The sequence below is a fragment of the Eurosta solidaginis genome, chromosome 4 (genome assembly GCF_040869045.1).
Source record: "Eurosta solidaginis isolate ZX-2024a chromosome 4, ASM4086904v1, whole genome shotgun sequence".
Classification (NCBI taxonomy): Eukaryota; Metazoa; Arthropoda; class Insecta; order Diptera; family Tephritidae; genus Eurosta; species Eurosta solidaginis.
The window spans coordinates 165,604,720-165,625,085 of record NC_090322.1 but is presented as its reverse complement, the minus strand read 5'-3'; the positions used below and the strand labels follow the sequence as shown (position 1 = coordinate 165,625,085).

The following is a 20,366-nucleotide window of genomic DNA, read 5'->3' as shown; positions in this document are numbered from 1 at the left end:
TCGGGTATGTGTGGATGTACATCACTACATAGTATAAAACAAAGTCGCTTTTTCTGTCCCTATGTCCCTTTGAATGCTTAAACCTTTAAAAATACGCAACGGATTTTGATGCGCTTTTTTTTAATATATAAAGAGTGATTGAAGAGGAAGTAACGGATGAACATATTTAGCTGAAAATTGGTGGAGAGGTAGCTTAGAACCAGGAGACGGGCATAGGCTAATTTCTATCCCGTTCTGGTTAGGGTCTTGAGATCAAAACGTGGACGTGTGTAATCCTGGGATATGTTACATATATGGGTATGATACAATATGGGTATCGAATTAGTACTTTGATACGTGGTATTTTTCGTACCCGCGGGTAACTAGGGTCTCGAGATATAAGCGAAAACGTGGACGCGGGTACCCCTAGAATGTGTTTATAGAATATGGATAACGAATGAAAGCTGTTGATGAGTGCTTTAGTACAGAGTAATTGGCAATAAACAAAAATCCAGCATTATCAGTGATTTGCACCAGATGGCGCAACACTGAATAAATATAGTTGGTAAAAGGAATAGAAGTAGCAAATTTGCCAGTCAAACAAACCACCGCTGTATAGCTAAATGGTTAGCGCAGCGTGCCTAAAGCGTACTGATGATGAATGCTTAGCACCCTTCGAAATGGATCTATCTGCGCAGCTATGGCAGGTTGTCTGAAAAATTTTCTGCTTACTATTCCAAAAACAAAATACAATTTTTCAAATTTAGAAAAATTAAAAAATAACAATAATTATCATTAGGAAAAAAATTATTGTTCTGGCCTTGAGCTCGAATCGAACCTTGAATCAGTTTTATTTTTTGGTATTTTTGCATGTATCACTATCACTACATATTGTAAAACAAATTCGCTTTTTCTGTCCCATGTCCCTTTGAATGCTTAAACCTTTAAAACTACGCAACGGATTTTCATGCGCTTTTTTTAATAGATAGAGTGATTGAAGTTTGTAGATTGTATAATAACATCCATTAAATAGTGGAGAAATACTGTTATTTTTGAAGTTTCTAATGTGATGTATATATGTACATATATAAGAGAAAGTGGTGTTAGTTACACTATTTATAACTCAAGAACGGATGAACAGATTTGGCTGAAAATTTTTGGACGGGTAGCTTAGAACCAGGAGACAGACTTGGAATACTTTTTATCCCGTTCTGGATAGGGTCTTGAGATCACAACGTGGACCTGGGTAATCCTGGGGTATGTTTGTAAAATGTGGGCATCAAATGGAAGCCGTTTATGGGTACTTTGATACGGGGTATTTTTCGTACCCGAGGGTGACTAGGGTCTCGAGATATAGGCCAAAATGTGGACCCGGGTACCCCTAGAATGTGTTTATAGAATATGGATAACAAATGAAAGCTGTTGATGAGTGCTTTAGTACAGGGTAGTATTCATACCTATTGGTGACTAGGGTCTCGAGATTGAGGCCAAAATGTGGACCCGGGTACCCCTAGAATGTGTTTATAGAATATGGATAACAAATGAAAGCTGTTGATGAGTGCTTTAGTACAGGGTAGTATTCATACCTATTGGTGACTAGGGTCTCGAGATTGAGGCCAAAACGTGGACCGTGATACCCCTAGAAAGTGTTTATACAAGAAGGATAACAAATGAAAGTTGTTGTTGAGTGCTTTAGTACAGGGTAGTTTTCATACCTATAGGTGACTAGGGTCTCGAGATATAGGCCAAAACGTGGACCAGGGTAACACTAGGATGGGTTTTTACATTATGGGTATCAAATTGAAGCTGTTGATGAGTGCTTTAGTGCAGGGTAGTTTTCATACCTATAGGTGACTAGGGTCTCGAGATATAGGCCAAAACGTGGACCAGGGTAACACTAGGATGTGTTTTTACATTATGGGTATCAAATTGAAGCTGTTGATGTGTGCTTTAGTACAGAGTAATTTATACCGCTGGGTGACTAGGGTCTCGAGATATAGGCCAAAACGTGGACCCGGATACCACTAGAATGTGTGTGTAATATGGATATCAAATGAAAGATGTTGTTCAGAGCTTTAAAGTAATTTTCATTGTGATATTCAATTTAGTAGCATCAGCCTGGCAAAACTGATAAATATGCATGCGAAGCCGAAAAAAAGCATGAATTGATAATACCCACATACCTATTTACATACGTCCTATTCGATTTGTCTGAAATTTGGTATATAAATTTGCCTATATTAGTATTTGCGATCCTTTTTTCGGGGAAGTAGACCAGAGACGGGCTGGGAATGCGATTAGGATTAGGATTGGGACTGAGACTCGTAGTGGGACTGGAACTCGGAATGGGACTGGAACAAAATACATACCACCCTCTGGGACTGGCAATAAGGGATGAAGAAATATGGGAAAAACTTGAGAGAAGAGAAAAGAGGGAAGGATAAGGAGACTGAGAAAGAGAAAGAGATATAGTAAGACGGAAATAGAGATAGATGAAGCGAAAAAGACGGAGGGAGGAGGGAATAAAATGATTAAGAAGAAGTGAAGAGGGGAGGGCATTATTAAAATGTATGCAGGTAGACCAAATTTAGGGCAGAACAACGTCTGACGGGTCTGCTAGTATATGTATTGTAACGAATTTACTTGCAAATCCTCTTATTTGCAATCCTCTGCTAAGTTCGAATCACTAAACTGTTGAATAAATAACTCCAATTTGTAGTAATGCAAAATGGCCTTTATTAAAGTACTTCACAATAACACTCCAACTGTACAACGAATAGCTTAATAACCAAACTGATAGCTTAAAGGAAACTGACTTTCAAAATAATAGTGCTATTGCTCGCTAGATATCGTCTTACTCGTAACTGCTTGACAATTCAAATCAAACTGAATTCCTTCTTACTCGCCTGCATCGCTTTTATAGTTTACGCTGCATACTTCTAGGCTCTTCGATTTCCAGAAGTTACTAGTTGTTTCGGCTACAAAATCGCCAGCCACAACTACGTGCACAAATTATTGCTCTCTCTTGTGACAACTCAGATAAGGTATATGCATGTGTTTGTAGTTCACAGTCTCCCACACACACATAAGCGTATAAGTAAATTCATCGGTGTGTGACATCTCATCTCTCGCTGCCTTGTATGTAAATGTTGCTCGTCGGAATGTGTACATATGTGTAGACGCAATTATTGATTCGTTTATGTAGATACATAATGATTGAATTATTGATGTGCATTCACGTCACTGCTTAGATCGGCTTAGAGCTGGCAGCACTCCTTAGTTTTGCTAATATTCGTAACACTGCCCTCCACCTAAGTCTGATCGTCCCGATCAGACAAATCTCTCGATCTAAACGCTGCTAATCTCTCCAAATGAACCACTTTCATTTTGGTTCGTGGTTTGGTAGTGGTTTGTATGCGGTACACTACATCGTTGATCCGTTTTACAACTTTGTATGGGCCTTCCCAGTTACACTGCAATTTCGGGGACAAACCTTTTTTTCGTTGTGGGTTGTATAGCAGCACCAAATCTCCTTCCTGAAACCCTTCCGAATTAATTGCTTTATCGTACCTCGCTTTCATCTTGTCACTCATAATCTTTGCTCGTTGCCTTACCAGATCGTGTATCTCTCTCAGCTCTTCTTCTAAGACATCAGTGGATTTCTTAACATTCCTCTCCGCATCGGCATCTATCCCATACTTCAAATCAGCTGGCAGTCGAAGGTCATTGCCAAAAATTACCTTTGCGGGAGTTTGGCCCGTTGTGTCATGTACTGCCGATCGGTAGGCCATCAAGAATAATGATATGTGTGTATCCCAGTCCTTATGGTACTTGTCGACTACTTTCCTTAAATGCTCCTCCAATGTTCTATTGAAACGTTCCACCATACCATCGGACTGAGGATGCAATGCAGTTGTCCGTGTTTTTCGAATGCCCAACTTCTTGCACAGTTCTTGGAACACAGCTGATTCAAAATTCCTGCCTTGGTCAGAATGTAACTCCATTGGTACACCATACCTGGCAACCCATTCGTTTTTAACCACTTCTGCTACTGTTTCTGCTTCTTGGTTTGGGATTGGGTATACCTCTGGCCATTTACTGAAATAATCCATAACCACCAGTACGTATTTGTTTCCGCGGTTGCTAGTAGGAAATGGACCTGCGACATCCATGGCGATCCTTTCAAATGGTGCACCTGAAATATACTGCTTCATCTGGCCACGACTTCGGGTTTTGGGCCCTTTCGCTCTGTTGCATACCTCGCAATTGGCAATCCACTCGGTGACCGACTGACGGCAACCAACCCAATAGAATCTCTGCTTAATTTTCTCGAGTGTCTTCGTGATTCCAAGATGGCCTCCACTTGGACCATTGTGCAACTCGCTGAGCACGTCAGGAATCCTCTTCCTGGGAACAACTATAAGTTTCTTCTTGCACTGACCATCCTCACTCTCCCATACTCGATGCAAGCAACCGGATATCAATTCCAAACTGTTCCACTGTGCCCAATATGACTTCGCAATGGGACTCTCTGCTGACATATCCTCTCTGCTTGGTCTTTCGTTTCGTTCGAGCCCTTGCATAACATGTGACAGATCTGTATCTTCTAGCTGACACTTTCTTAGTTGTTCCTTGTCCCATTCATCCGTACACGTTATAGTCATTAGCCGGACATCTATAATGTCTTCTTTTGCCTCGGCCTTTGAACAGTGCTTGCATTCCAAACTACATGGCCTTCGTGACATTGCATCGGCATTTCCATGGGTACTACCTTTTCGATGCTCAATGGAAAAGTCATAGCTTTGAAGTCGCTCGATCCACCGTGCCAATTGTCCTTCCGGATTACGGAACTGTAGTAGCCATTTTAAAGCTGCGTGATCTGTCCTGACACGGAATCGCTGGCCGTAGAGGTATTTGTAAAAATGTTTAACGCACTCTACCAATGCCAACAGCTCTCTCCGCGTAACGCAGTAGTTCCTCTCTGGTTTTCCAATCGAACGGCTGTAATATGCAACTACCTTCTCCTGTCCATCGACCAGTTGTGATAAAACGCCTCCTATAGCATATCCACTCGCATCTGTATCTAGAATAAATGTTGCTCCTGGAATCGGATATGCTAACATTGGGGCAGTGCACAAACGCTCCTTCAATGTTTGGAAAGCCACTTCTTGCTCCTTCTTCCATTCAAAAGCTTTATTTTTTCTTGTAAGCTCATGGAGGCTATGGGCTACGCTGGAAAAATTTGGTACAAATCGGCGGTAATATGTGCACAGCCCAAGAAAACTTCTCAATTCATGTAGGTTCTGTGGTCTTGGCCAATCCTTTACAGCCTCTATTTTTTCGTTCGCAGTGCAGATGCCCTCTGTCGTTACCTTGTGACCCAAATAATTGACTTCCTTTTTAAACAGCGCACACTTTTTGGGACTTAACTTCAGACCAGCGCCAGCTATTCTCTGGAAAACTTCCTCCAAATTCTTAAGATGTTCATCAAAGTTCTTGCCCAATACGATGATGTCGTCCAGGTACACCAAGCATGTTTTCCAATGTAGTCCTTTCAGTACCTGGTCCATGAGTCTCTCAAAAGTAGCTGGTGCATTACAAAGTCCAAAAGGCATCACTGTAAATTGCCAAAGACCATCACCGACACTGAAGGCTGTTTTCTCTTTATCTTCCTCCTTCACCTCCACTTGCCAGTAGCCGCTTTTCAAGTCCAGCGTGGAAAACCATTTCGTACCAGATAGCGAGTCCAGAGTGTCGTCAATTCTTGGCAATGGGTAGCTATCCTTTTTCGTTACGTCATTCAACTTCCGGTAGTCCACGCAAAACCTCATTTTTCCATCCTTCTTTTTTACAAGTACTACCGGTGAGCTCCATGGACTAGCTGATGTTTCGATGACGCCGCTGTCGCTCATTTCTTGAATGATTTGACTCACAACTTCCCGCTGCGCCAGTGGAACACTACGTGGAGCTTGACGGATCGGCCTCGCATCGCCAGTGTCAATTTGATGTTTCACAACGTTGGTGCGGCCTGGTTTAGAATCATCCTGGTCAAATATGTTCGCGTACTTTAGGAGCAGTTGTTTTGCCTTACTCTGATATGCTTTCTCTAGCCCCTGCATCCATGCCGTGATGTCATTTGAAAGATCAGTATTACTAGCTGAAACGTGTTCCTGGAGTTGTTCACAGTTAATAACTACTTCAGCCTCTTGGCATCTTCCCAAAATAGCTCCTTTAGTCAGTTTGAGTGGTGACTTGAACTCATTGAGTACTCTTACCGGAATACGACCATCTTGTTGTGTCATAGCCAGGGTTTTTCCTACAAGTATGTTTAGAGCTGATTTGTTTGCTGCTTCGACAACCCACAATTTGTTTGTCCCACAATCTCCATCAACCTTTGCCCAGATGACTGCTTCGGATTTTGGTGGTATTTGCTGACTCTCTTCCACCAGCACTCGTTTACTGCTGTAGCCTCTCTCGTAGGCGAAATTAAGTGGTACATCCATGTTTTTATATCGCATCGTCTTGCTTTGCATGTCGATCTTGATGCCCTGGTCGATTAAGAAGTCGACTCCAATTATGATTTCATCAACAATTTCTGCCACTATAAAATTGTGTACTACCGTGACGTTCCCAATTGCGACTTCACATTCTACTTCTCCAATTACCTGGGTGTCCTCTCCCGTGGCTGTACGTAATCTTGCTCCAAGCAATGGTCTTATCTTTTTGTTGACTAAATCCGCTCGAATGATGGAATGAGATGCACCCGTATCTACAGTCAGTAACCGTTCCTTTCCGTCCACATGTCCTCCAACAGTAAGATTGCTCGATCTTCTTCCAATCTGCGAGATAGAGATTATGGGGCATTCAATTGCGGGAGCCAGCTGTCGCCCCTTGCGGCTGACTCGATTTAGTTTAACGATTGAGTGGTCTTGGATATTTGCTCATCACCTTCTGCTCTGCGTTTACGACCACCCACATTGTTGGAGCTATTGGGACCGCTGCTGCAATGTCGTGCCATATGACCTGGGTTGCCACACTTGAAACATTTAATAACTCCGGCATTTTTCTGTTGTGATCCCTTCAGTGCTTCCAAAATAGTGTCTACCCAATCTGGTCTTTCCACTTCTACACGATGAGCTTTGTATGCTGGTTTACTCAATAGTGAGGCCGTTTCCTGAGTCAATGCATGTGATACCGTTTCAGCAAATGTCAGCTTTGGGTTTGCGTATGTAGCTCGCTTCGTTTCCACGTCCCGTATGCCATTTATGAAACTCTGGATTTTTACCCTTTCAGTGTATTCCACGGGTGCGTCCGCATTTGCAAGATGAGCCAATCTTTCAATATCTGAAGCAAACTCCTGCAATGTCTCATTTGCTTTTTGGTAGCGGTTTTGCAACTCAATTTGGAATATCTGTTTCCTATGCTCGCTTCCGTAACGTCTCTCTAAAGCGCTCATCAATGTTTCGTAATGGTTCCGCTCGTACTCTGGGATGGTCTGTAAGATTTCCGCGGCAGGCCCTTTCAGTGCCACGAACAGAGCTGCAACTTTATCTTCAGCATTCCATTGGTTCACTGCTGCGGTCTTCTCAAACTGTAGCTTAAAGACCTGAAAAGGAACAGAACCGTCAAAGGATGGTGTCTTTACCTTTGGATTACTCGCTGAAACAGCTGGGCGATTTAGTTGTAACTGCTCCATACGACCTTTTAAATCATCTACTTCTGCCTGAAATTGAGCCATTTTTGCATCCTGCGCTTCCAGTTTTGATGATACCTGTTCCAAAATTTCTGCCGAAATTTCAGACATACGTGCCTCTTGCGCTTCCAATTGAGATGCCATATATGTCTTTTGGTCTTCCAGTTGAGATGACACTTGCGACGTCATTTCTGAAATACGTGCCTCCTGTGATTCTAGTTGGGATGCCCTATATGTCTTCTGCTCTGCCAGTTGAGTTTCCATCTTGGATGTAATCTGTGTCGACATTTCTGCCATACGCGTTTCTTGTGCTTCAATCTTGGATGTTATGCGTGTCTCCTGCGATTCTAGTTGTGATGACATTGTCGATGTTTGAGCAGATATTGCAGCCAAAATCATGTTCAAGTCTGTGCTCGTAACTGTCTGCGATGTTTCGTTTTTCTCTTCAACTTTTGTTACTTCCTCGCCATCAAGATGAAAGTCATACTTTTCCACATCAATTCCTTCCGTTTCCATTGCCTCTCGTAGCCGTGCCTGAAGTTCAAGTTTAACGCCGCTTGTATTCAATCCACGGCTCTCCAACTCCTTCTTTAGTTGCTGGATCTTCAATTCACTGAACTTTGCCATGTCGTTGTTGTCCTCTGGAATTTATTCAACAATCCCACTTCTGACACCAATTGTAACGAATTTACTTGCAAATCCTCTTATTTGCAATCCTCTGCTAAGTTCGAATCACTAAACTGTTGAATAAATAACTCCAATTTGTAGTAATGCAAAATGGCCTTTATTAAAGTACTTCACAATAACACTCCAACTGTACAACGAATAGCTTAATAACCAAACTGATAGCTTAAAGGAAACTGACTTTCAAAATAATAGTGCTATTGCTCGCTAGATATCGTCTTACTCGTAACTGCTTGACAATTCAAATCAAACTGAATTCCTTCTTACTCGCCTGCATCGCTTTTATAGTTTACGCTGCATACTTCTAGGCTCTTCGATTTCCAGAAGTTACTAGTTGTTTCGGCTACAAAATCGCCAGCCACAACTACGTGCACAAATTATTGCTCTCTCTTGTGACAACTCAGATAAGGTATATGCATGTGTTTGTAGTTCACAGTCTCCCACACACACATAAGCGTATAAGTAAATTCATCGGTGTGTGACATCTCATCTCTCGCTGCCTTGTATGTAAATGTTGCTCGTCGGAATGTGTACATATGTGTAGACGCAATTATTGATTCGTTTATGTAGATACATAATGATTGAATTATTGATGTGCATTCACGTCACTGCTTAGATCGGCTTAGAGCTGGCAGCACTCCTTATTTTTGCTAATATTCGTAACAGTATAAATAAGTACACATTTCCTCCACATACACAATTGCAACATATGTGAATTCTACATGTATATGTTTATATGTAAATGTTAGACGATTGCGCAACATATCGCAAAATGTAAAAAAGCCTAACGGCGCGTGATTTATGCATACTGAGTATTTTGCCAAAATATTCGTCACAAAGGTGTTACCCGCATTACGTCACTCAAACCAAAAGCACATACGCATATACACACTGCACATACACCATTGTATAATGCGTAATTGCAACAGCGACGAGGCAGCAAAGTAATTTACAACAAAAATAAAAACTGCATCAGTCACGTTATGTCTTTCAGCCACTTTAATACGCTGTGGCAGCTGAGTGCATAATGTTGCCACCTATAAATGCCACAAAAGTTCATGTCAATTATTTTTGAAAATATGCAACAACAACAGCGGAAATCAGCATTGGTAGTAGCTAAAGCATGTCGATTACTTGCCATATCAGCAGAGCTGTCAAGCCGAGTAGCAGCACGCCAACAACAAGACAAGAAGCTGAAGCTGGAGCTGAGGAAAAACTTATTGTTAACATTTTAAGTACTCGTATGCAACATGCAACACACACAGACACACACCCCCCTACGAATGGATTTTTTGTGCGCATGCGAAAAAGGGCGCGTGCAGAAGATAAAAAGGGGCCAATTATCTACGCAAATATGCGAGTATTTATAAAAATGAGCGTATGGCACGTTCAAAGCTGCCAATTTTTTAAGCGGCATTTTTAAAGATTTTTGGTTTAAGCACACTTGCTCATGGAGTTTTTTTGCTGCTTGTTGTACGGCTGATTATATTCCATTTCATCTTTTTCCGTTGATTTATCATCCGTTTGGGTAAAGATTTATAAAAGTATTGAGCCACTCAATAAAGGAATTAATTTACTTTTTACGACATAACTCAGAACTCGGTTGAAGAACGGTTCAAAACGGCAGACCTTTCAGGTGATGTCGCTTGATGAACTGAATGTGATGAAAGAATCCATACTATAAAATGTTCGGCGTAACTTTTGTTCAGAGTAGTAGGGTAGACAATTTTTAGCGTAAGAGCTTACAATCACAAAAGTGAGGCATAATATGAACACGAAACATTGAAAGTGTAAAAGCGTATTATGAAACTCACGCTTTGCGCACACGCGTATTGGCCTAATGGCGTATTAGCTTAAACTCACGTAGCTGTATTCATGATCGATGAAATTGTCGTAGTTGTAGGCTAACAACATATTTGCATGCACCGTACTTGATTTTTTTTATACCCAGAATGCAGGGAGTTATAATTTTAATTTAAAAGCACCCTCCAATACAATAAAGGATTTGGTACAACTACTATATGAGTTTGAAAGGATATCAGCGTAGTATCGTACGAACGTATCGGCGTAAGAACTTACTATCAAAGGAGCATAGCAGAATATGAGCGTAAAACCCAAAAAACACATGAGCCGAAAGCACATAAGCGTATTATACACTAACGTGTTGCATACAAGCGTAAGGCGTATTGGCGTAAACGCTTATTAGCTTGAACTCATGTATTTGTATTCTTTAGCTTTGATATTGTCGCAGCCATAGCTGTATTCGTACACTTAGGGGTGTATAAGCATATTAACGTAGAAACATTTTGACGCGTTGTAGCAAATTATAAACTAATATAGAATAGTTATTTTATCGTCATACTAATATTCGTGGCTACTGTTTAAGCCGCCTCCTTCATAATTTATACGGCGGCGAAATCCTTATGCGCAGCCGTGCGCGGCGAATGGAAAGGCGCCAACGCGCATACACTACCATCGTCAACAATTATATATGGCATTCGTCAGTCAAGAATTATTACTCGGCAACCGCGGACGCGCTCCTACTACAAAGTCGTGTATATATATGTACATATTTAAATACTTTGATTTTTTCCAAGTTTGAAGAAAGTGAATAGGAAAGAAATAAAAATAATATTGAATAACAAAATAAAATTTTGAATTTGTAACGTTTATAAAAAAAACCAATAAATCTTTTTATTTCGGATTTGAGTGTAGCGAAGAGAGACCAAGTGAAAGTTATTCAGCTACTATCATAGACAAAATTAACAAATTATAGCGAATATGCATAGCGTAGTAGCACAAAGCGTACTAACATATCTGCAACAGTTAAATATTTCTGGTAAAGGAAAGTGTAAAGTACAGTATTAGCGTGCAATGCCGTACTTTTATCGTTGTCGTAGCCGGTATCGCGGACATATCTAACGTCATAAAGAAAATAGAAAATACATATATGCGTTATATCGTAAAGCGCATATACTTATTAGCGTAGGGGAATCAGCTTAGAATAGTGCAGCCTAAAAACGTTTTGCCGTAATGCGTACTAGCGTAATATATAAATGTTAGCTTTGCCGCAGTCATGAACGTGATAGCAGCCTTAAGCGTAAGTTATAAAATAAGGCGTAAATACGTAGCGTACAGGCGTATTAGCGCATCTGCTACATTTTGCTATTCGAGTTATCAAATTAAAGCGTTGATCTCAATTAGTTTTTCAAATTCCAATCCTTATATATCTTTACTTTTCGCATCGCCGCCCAAGCAGTTACATTTAAAAATTGAAATCCAAATTAAAAAAAAAAGTATCTCAGACACCTTCCACGTAACAAGTCGTTCCAGTGTTTGTTAAAATAAGGCATTTTAGAAGAAGTCTACAGCATTGCCTTCGTTATATAGATATATATATATATATATATATATATATGCAAGCAGTGTTGCACATTATGCGTAAACGCATGTTGCACAAAGTGAAAAGTAAAAGTTAGCGGCATGTTATGTCATAAATCAGTAGCAGAATAGTTGTAAAAGCATATTCGTTGCTTTTGTTGTTGTGCTGTTGCTGCTATGCTTTATATAAAGCTAATGCCACAAACCCATTTATCATTTGGGTCATGGAGCGACACAAAAGCGACGACACTTTTGAATTGTTAGTAAATGTGCGTGCAACATGGTGGTCATGACTTCAACAGAAGGCAATTTAAGTGACAACATGACTAGTACAAGGTATTAATCAACCAATTAAGCGACAAAGATAGAGGTTAGGATAGGTTAAACTGGCCGGTCAATACAGACCTCACATATACTGAATGTGTCCATAGTGTTACCAGAGTTTGCTTGACGATCAAAAGGAAGAATCCCAATCAGGTGCCAGGACTAATGTTATACAATAACTCCAGTATAGATGTATGATCAGGCCTCGGTAAAGTTTTACGAATGCTTCTTTGCATTCCAGGATGCAGTCTTGTGCGAGATTATTGCCTTAAACGTCGCCTGACCATCAATATATATATTTATTGACGAGACTGCAGCTTAAGCCCGCTTCCTCCAGAATATCTGCAGACAAAGAAATAAAAAAGGTTAAAAAAATTTAATTTCAAAAGGAAGACAAAAATATAAACTTACTATCTACTTTCCTCGAGCAACTTGGCGCAATTATTATCTAAGTATTGCCAAATTGTTGCCATATATATTTAATTTTTAAAACGCCACCTGCTTGCAACATTCACTCTAAAAGGCCATTCACATACCACACTATAACGTATCACTTTTGCAATAAATACCGCTTTTCACCAATTAAAGTGCTTTTACAACAACAATAAAAACAGCTAAAATGTTGTATTTCCTGGCATGCTGCTGCTGTTGCAACATTGTGCTAACATTTTGCAACATGAATATACATATGTTGGTAGGCCTTTACGCACGCAGGTGGTTGCCGTGTAGAAGACTGCTTTTTTAGCACAAATTCAAGTGACTTTGTTGTTTTTGTATTGTTTATGTAGCTTGATGCGTAGGCATACGTACATACATATGTATGTAGGTACAAGCTTGCAACATCAGCAATCGCATTCTATCATGCCCGCCAATGCCACTGCATTCTAATGAAGCGCCACTTTAAAGGCCAAACCACTTATTTAGCATGGTAAATAAATCGCGCATGCAAATAATGCATGTATGTTGCATGCCACACAAAACAGTCAGTGCCAACATTTATTGTTGCTGCCGCATATATAAAGCGTACTATGTATGCATTTTAATTTTTTTCTTTCATTTCATGCGAGTTGTAAATTGTTTTGATTTGTTTGTAGTATTGCGTTGCACAAATCACTGGCACGCGTACTCAAGTATTCTTGCTTTGTGTATGATGCAAGTGCCGTTGTAAAAATACTGGTTAACAGCTGTACAATTAGTGCGCGCTGAAATGCATTGCAACAAACGCAATGGCAAGAGACGCATTTGTTGCAGTGTACAAAAATGTTGCATATACATATGTACATACATTCAAACAAGAAAATGAATCAAAATTTGCATGCGAGCATTTATGCAAACTTATATTGCAAATACACATACACGCATTCGTATATGTTTTATTGCACTTTGTTGAAACGGGAAGTTGCAACATGCATCTTATTTACCATGGCATTTTGAGCTTTTTGCCTATGCAAAATACCCAACAATTATTGTTATTATTTACGCAAAGTGCGCGGTAAAAGCCAATAATTTGCATTACAGCAGCGACTCTAAAAGCAGCAACAACGTAGAAAAACGCTTTTATTACATCAAATTAAATAAATTGAAAGGAAGAAACTAGAAGTTATGGCAGAAAAACTTTACCAACTGGACTGCGTCGTATTTTAGGCAGGAAATTGGTGAAAAAAGTACAAGTGATTATTTAACTTTTACCGAACCTTGGTAGACATCCAGTAAAGTTTTGCATATTTTTCAATTTCTACGTAGATATGACAGTATTTCTGCAATGGAACTGAAACTACAACAATAACAATGTAACTTCGATAATGAACCTTAATAGTGACTTTTAACAAATAGATATTTTTCTGATAACTTCTGAATAACAAACGGATAAAAATGTAAGGCGCGATAATCTTCGAAGAGATTTTAAATGGATAACATATGAAAAAAAATCGATATTTTTTCGATAATAAATCGATAGCATTTTGAAGTAATTCGATAACTTTTTGATAATAAACCGGTATTTTTTGACAGCAATTCGGTTACTACACTCGAACTAATCGATATTTTTTCGATAATAAGCACATAACTCTTTGATAACTAATCGATAACTTTTTAGTAACAAATCGATGGCTAATTAATAGTTTTTCAATATTAAACCGACTCAAAACAGTCATGCTCCCGGCACGACTGGAAAAATATACGATCTGTTTATAGTTATTTTTTGTTTATTTTTTTTTTTTTTTTTTTTTTTTTTTTTTTTTTTTTTTTTTGAGGAAAATTTCCCTACAAATTGGCGGAACGGGATCTACAAGTTTTATGCCGACTCCGAACGGAATCTGCAACGCAGATGAATTTTACCTAAAAAGCGACCTCGATTAGAAAACCGTTTTTTCGAATTGAAAAACTTTTGTTCTGAGCATTATGCAAACATTCAGTCTACGTGAGGTCTTTATTGATAGGCCAGTTCAACCTTGCCCGGGAGTTGAGCTCAGGACCCTCAGTATGGTAGGCGGAGCACGCTACCACCGAACCACGGTGGCCGTCCTTTTTATTAAAATATTCAAAAAACTCTTAACAACAAAATGTGAACAAATTAAACAAGATTCGGTAAGAACATTGACTGTAACTATTTTAAAGCTGCTTACGAGAGATGATAATTTCATGTGTATAGGTAGTTTGCTTCAGCTCTCCTATCATTTAGTTTAGTTGACGCTTCTCTCTAAAAGTACCCTTAATATATCTATGTATGAGACACCGCTAGGTATACAATGTTCACTTTCGCCCGAACTTAGACTCCTTACTTTTAGTATCCTCATGAATGGAATTTCTATACCAAATATGAAATAATTGCTTCATCTGACCGGCCGATTTCAATATTTGTCGCTATCATCGCGGAACTATACAAGATATAGATAGACAATTCAGACGATCTTCTGCCCGATAATATTTGTCTATATTCGGTTTCTTATTTCACAGTAAACAAATGTATTTGTCAAACTGTAGCTCCTTCTTGCATCCCTCTCCTTCTTTCCTCATCCCTCCTCTGTATATTTCCCCTTTTACTTTCTCGATTTTCCCTCTTCTACTTCCACTTAGTTCTTCTCCCTCAACCCTCCTACATTTTACTTCATCTCCGTTCCTTCTCTAAGTTCCTCTCCTTCCTACCTTCGCCTCGCGCTTTCTCCATTTCCTACTTTAACTTTCTTTCTTCTCTTTCGTCCTTTTTCTATGTTTCTTCTTATCACCCTTCTCTTATCCTATTTGATATCCATAAACCCACATGCAAGCAATCCCCAACTCTTGACGAGACTTATGCACTCATGATTTTTAAAATTGGTGCATCCGATCTTGAGTTATAAAGTTAACAACAGATTTTGTATTCGCTTTTATATGCAACTTTACCCTATTCGAGTGGCTGCCTAAATAATAAATTTCAAACAAATTGCAGCGTCCTGGCCTACTTTCCGAAAAGAAACGGTCCCGAAAGTTAAGCCTGTAGAGTGAACTTCGAGCAAATCGCACCATAAATATAGTTTTTTCGTATAGATCGGTCCACTTTCCGAAAAGAAAAATTTCTCGATTAACAAAACTGTCAGGAAGGTAGCTCTGTGCCAAGTTTCAAGCAACTCGTACAATATATACGATTTTGTAGAAAAGAGCGGCCCCTGCTCTTTTTTGCGGAAACTAAAGTTTCTCAAATAATAAGCTAGCTAAGGAAGTCACCTGTACCGAATTTAAAGGAACTCGCACCATTAATAAATATTTGTTTGAACAGGTCGGCCCCTTTCTCACTTCCCATAAATATAAGAAAGAAAATTGTGAATCTAAAGTACACTCAAATCCCCATGAACACACACACAGAAGTTTATCAAAATTGGTCCAGTTGTTTAGGAGGAATTCAGTCACAAACACACGTACAGAAAAAATATACTACACTCAGAGAAAAGTCGCATTTTAAATCAAAAACAAAGTTTTTATTCTTCTCATGCACGTTTTAAACGAGGCCATTCTCGTTTTAAAAATTAAAAATTTCAAAACAAAGAAAACATCTTTAAATTAAAAATGGAATTTTTAAAATAAAAATGCATTTTGCATTTGAAAATGTTTTATATTTGATTTAAAAATCTGCATTTTCAATTTCAATATGCTCGTATTTATTTTAGAAATGTCTTGAGCTTACAACTTTCCACACTTAAATCAAAAATGAAAACTTTGCTGCAAATATAAACATTTTTATTTTAAACATGCTCGTAGTTAAATTTCTGGCAACGCTCATACATTTGCAAGAAGAAGCAGTTGCGTGAGTTCATTGTTGTTGTTTGCTGTAAATTTTGATCAAAAAGTAAATTTCGCGTACTTTCTTTAATATTTTGTGAACAAAATGAATAATTCTTTACATATTGGCGATTGTATTTTTAATTTCGATAACGTTGAATCAGAAGTATGTGATAATTTAGAAGGTGTGATTGTTAATACTACAGAAGTGGTTGAAAATGACGATGAGGAAAAGCTATTAGCGCTGCTAAAAGAGTTTGATTTGGAGAATGTCTTGCCATTCCTAAAAAGTGAGAAATGATTTCACAAATAATATTTTAATCAAGGTAATTAATTTCTATCATTATATTCCACCACGAAATGCAGCTTCGCAGATAACATTTAGAAGCCTTTAATTTCTAAAAGAGTTGACATTCAGGAAGTTATTCCGCCGATGGGCCTACGCGTTGAGTTTAGAGAGAAATTATTCATTTGGAGGAAAAAAGAGACATGTATATATATATAGTATTTAAAACCCTGTTTTCCTTCTCATAGTTCATTTTGTTTATAGTATGGAATAGATGATGAAACCATGTCGATGCCAAGCAAATTAACTGAATGGTTGGAAAGTAATAATTTTATGTCATCAAGTCAAGCATCATATTCGACCAAGTGTGCCAGAAAAGTAATTTAAATTAATTTCTTTTTGATCTAAATTCTTTTATAATAACGACAATATTAGTTGCAATAGGATTTAACGAGTTTACTTCAAGAAACTTACAAGGGGAAACTAATCTTGGAATCATACAAAAAAAATCAACATTTGACTAATAGGAACCGTGACGACCTTATAAGCATTTTTATTGACGAAATTATTGCAAATGAGATTACACTAAAACCCATTTGACTTTCGGATTAAATCAAACATTTTTTTACTTGATTTTACAATGTTATAATGCACATTTTTAAAATAAAAATTTGCATATTTACATCACTTTTAAATACGTTTTTGGTTGATTTAAGCACATTTTCATTGATTTTACAATGTTTTCCCTGAGTGTAGATGTAAAGCTATATTTTTTAAGTTAATAATTTATTTAAATAAATATTTTTTTTATAAATTAAAAAAATAAACAAAAAAAAAATTGTAACGCTGCGGACAGGATTCGAACCTGTGCGGGCAAAACCCAATGGATTTCAAGTCCATCTCCTTAACCGCTCGGACACCGCAGCCTTGAAAATATATATGGTTAAGTGCGCATATGCAAAGAGGGTTGATCTGTACAGTTGTGTATTACTTATACAAATAACAGTTGCAAAGAGCTATGTATAAAGAGCGAGAGCGAGTTAGAGAGGAAAGGATCAAGCGAAAAGAAACTGAAATGCAGGAAAAAATACTACACTTATTGCAGTAATAACTTCGAAGAAGAATATAAATAGTAGAAAAAATTAAATAATGAAAATTATAAGCATGCCTTATAAAACTATTTTGAAAACAATAATAAATTTTCAATTAGTGCAAATTTATGTATATATGTACCTTTTCTGAAAGAAAGAGAATCACAAAACATATAAGGTTAATTTAAACACCCCATATTTTGTATTCCAATTCATACCATTTTTTTAAACTTCAAGATTACCCAGTTAAAACTATTTATAGAATCTCAGTTTTTTGTCTTTTTTTCCTGAACTAATCGATTTAAAAAAAAACACTTATACTGAAAAATTAAAAAAAAGTAGACCATAAAAAAATTTTGTGTGAGTCGGCCGGGAATCGAACCCGGATCAACTGCTTGGAAGGCAACTATGCTAACCATTACACCACCGACGCTATAAGTTTCATTTCGACATATGCGAAGCTGGTTGCGTCGTTTGCAAAATTGTATATATGTACACATTAAGCTGGGTTGATTTACATGGACGAAAGGGTTATATCGCGCCATCGATTTTTCGATAGGTTTTGGAATCAGGAAAAAAAGTTCCACTAACCATACCCAAAAAAATAATTTTGGAGCCTGCAAAATTTGAGTTTTTTGACTTTTTTTCTTTGGTTTTTAAGGTTTTTTTCGTGACCTACTTAAAAAATTTTCATTTGATTTTAAAATTTTAATGTATACCCTGTCCGACTCAAAATTGTCCGCTAAAAACTTTGGCGATAACAGTTTTTTGAAAAAAAAAAAAAATTTTTTTGGGTTTTGAGGAGTGTTTTGGTGAAAAAATTTATTTTTTCGCAATTCTTTTTTTTAAGGGTTTCTACAGAAACGTGCAAAAGTGTTGCCGATGAAACGAATTTGTCTCATAGTTCCTATCCCACTTAAAATTATGCGATAAAAACTTTGACATTAACAGCTTTTACAAAAAAAATTTTTTTTTGGTTTTTGGGACTTGTTTTGGTCGAAATCGATTTTTTTCATTTTCAAGGCTCTAAATCATTTTTTATGTATATGTTTCCGTTAGACCCACCAATAAGTATACCAAAATGATCAGGGGACGAGCTAAGTTGATTTAGCCATGTCCGTCTGTCCGTCCGTCCGTCCGTCCGTCTGTCCGTTTGTTTGAACGCAAACTAGTCCCTGAATTTTTGAGATATCATGATGAAATTTGGTAATCAGGCATATTTTGATGAGGGATTTGATATGGCCTACATATTTTTCCTTTAAAGCTGCAGACATTGGTGCTTTATCGGTAACCGTATCGGTAACCTTATAACAGCTGATTCGACAAACCTTATGGGAATCAGTGCAATCGATTATTGGTGCCGCTAAGGTCGTAACCGTATCGTAGCCAACCAATTGGTTTTTGGTTTACCACCGTAACGATAAACAGCTGATTACGTTAGGGATACGACTACAGCGATACGACGTACGGCACTAATGACTCCCGCTTAGATATAATCGCACTACGAAAGCTCTTTGGTGACTCTAACTTCATTGAAATTGGATGCCAGTTTTTTGTCGAAAGTCACGTCCTTTAATGGGGAGAATAATCCTCATTGAATGACATTGGTCTGAAAAAGGTCGAAGAGTGTATATTCCACAGTAATTCGTTGTTGTGCTATTCAATAAAGGTGTGCCATGTGTTGTTCTCAATATATGACCTTGCCAATTCTAGTAAGATATTTATTAAAATAGTTGCGTCGAGTTGAGAAATTAGCTAGGTAGAAGTTGAACTATGTGTATAACCACTCCAACCAAAGCGTCAACGCGAATGTAGGTTTCCGTTGTACTTCACTCCTGTAGTGCAGCTCCAATCCCGACTAGTACTAGCCCGATATTGACTATGATTTTTCACTACTCGAACATTTAGGTTTTGGTCGCCTTTCAACGCAAATATGCCTACCATTCGAAATTATTTCGCCACGATCGATTGCCGTTCTCATTTCTCATTAATCGATTAACTCCTCATATTCCATTAACAGGGAATGGAGTTCGTAATCTCATAAGCTACGTAGGAACGAGGAGAAGTTCTCCATCCATAAATTAAGCACGGATTAACAGATCGTCTTTATCATTCCTGCAGAAGTTTTCACCACTCCTGAAACTTTCTGTCACCCGCCTGATTTGGTACAATTTTCGGGAATCACCCCTATTAGCCTTTGTTTTTATTATTATCTTTTAAATACAAATTTTCACAGCAGTTCACATGTTCACCCGATATGTGGTGTGATGTTGCTGTGTTATGTCCCCTATAAGGAGAAACTTTAAAGTGCTATATCCTCGCAATTATTTGAAGCACTTAAACAATATTTGATATGAGCTTCCATATGTAAAAAAATTGTGGTGGGGGAAGTAGAGGGAGTGGGAATAAGAAAGGGAATGACAGTGGGAGTGAGAACGCTAATGGGAGTGGGAGTGGGAGAGGGAGAGGGATTGCGAATGGGATTGAGATTGGGCGTAGGAGTAGTAGTTGAGGTGGGTGTGAGAGTAGGAAGCAGGATTAGAAGTTATGGAGATAAATGGGGTATTGGACGGACTGTAATAAGAAGGAGAAATGGAAGATAAAGTATGTGAGAGTGGGATAGGGAGTGGCACGGGGAAGATAGGCTCACTTTGTAAATATAGGCAAACCGATT

The 20,366-nt window shown here is 38.3% G+C and overlaps 1 protein-coding gene and 2 non-coding genes across 19 annotated transcripts in view; 1 reads left to right on the top strand and 2 right to left on the bottom strand.

Annotated features, from left to right (window-relative positions):
* LOC137250593 (uncharacterized) overlaps window positions 1–20,366 on the top strand; it is an 856,443-nt gene that overhangs the window by 505,363 nt on the left and 330,714 nt on the right. The gene's annotated exons all lie outside the window — the stretch shown is intronic.
* TRNAS-UGA (transfer RNA serine (anticodon UGA)) lies at window positions 17,446–17,527 on the bottom strand. Its single transcript has one exon. It is a non-coding gene; the product is annotated as a tRNA-Ser (tRNA).
* TRNAG-UCC (transfer RNA glycine (anticodon UCC)) lies at window positions 18,054–18,125 on the bottom strand. The gene has a single exon. It is a non-coding gene; the product is annotated as a tRNA-Gly (tRNA).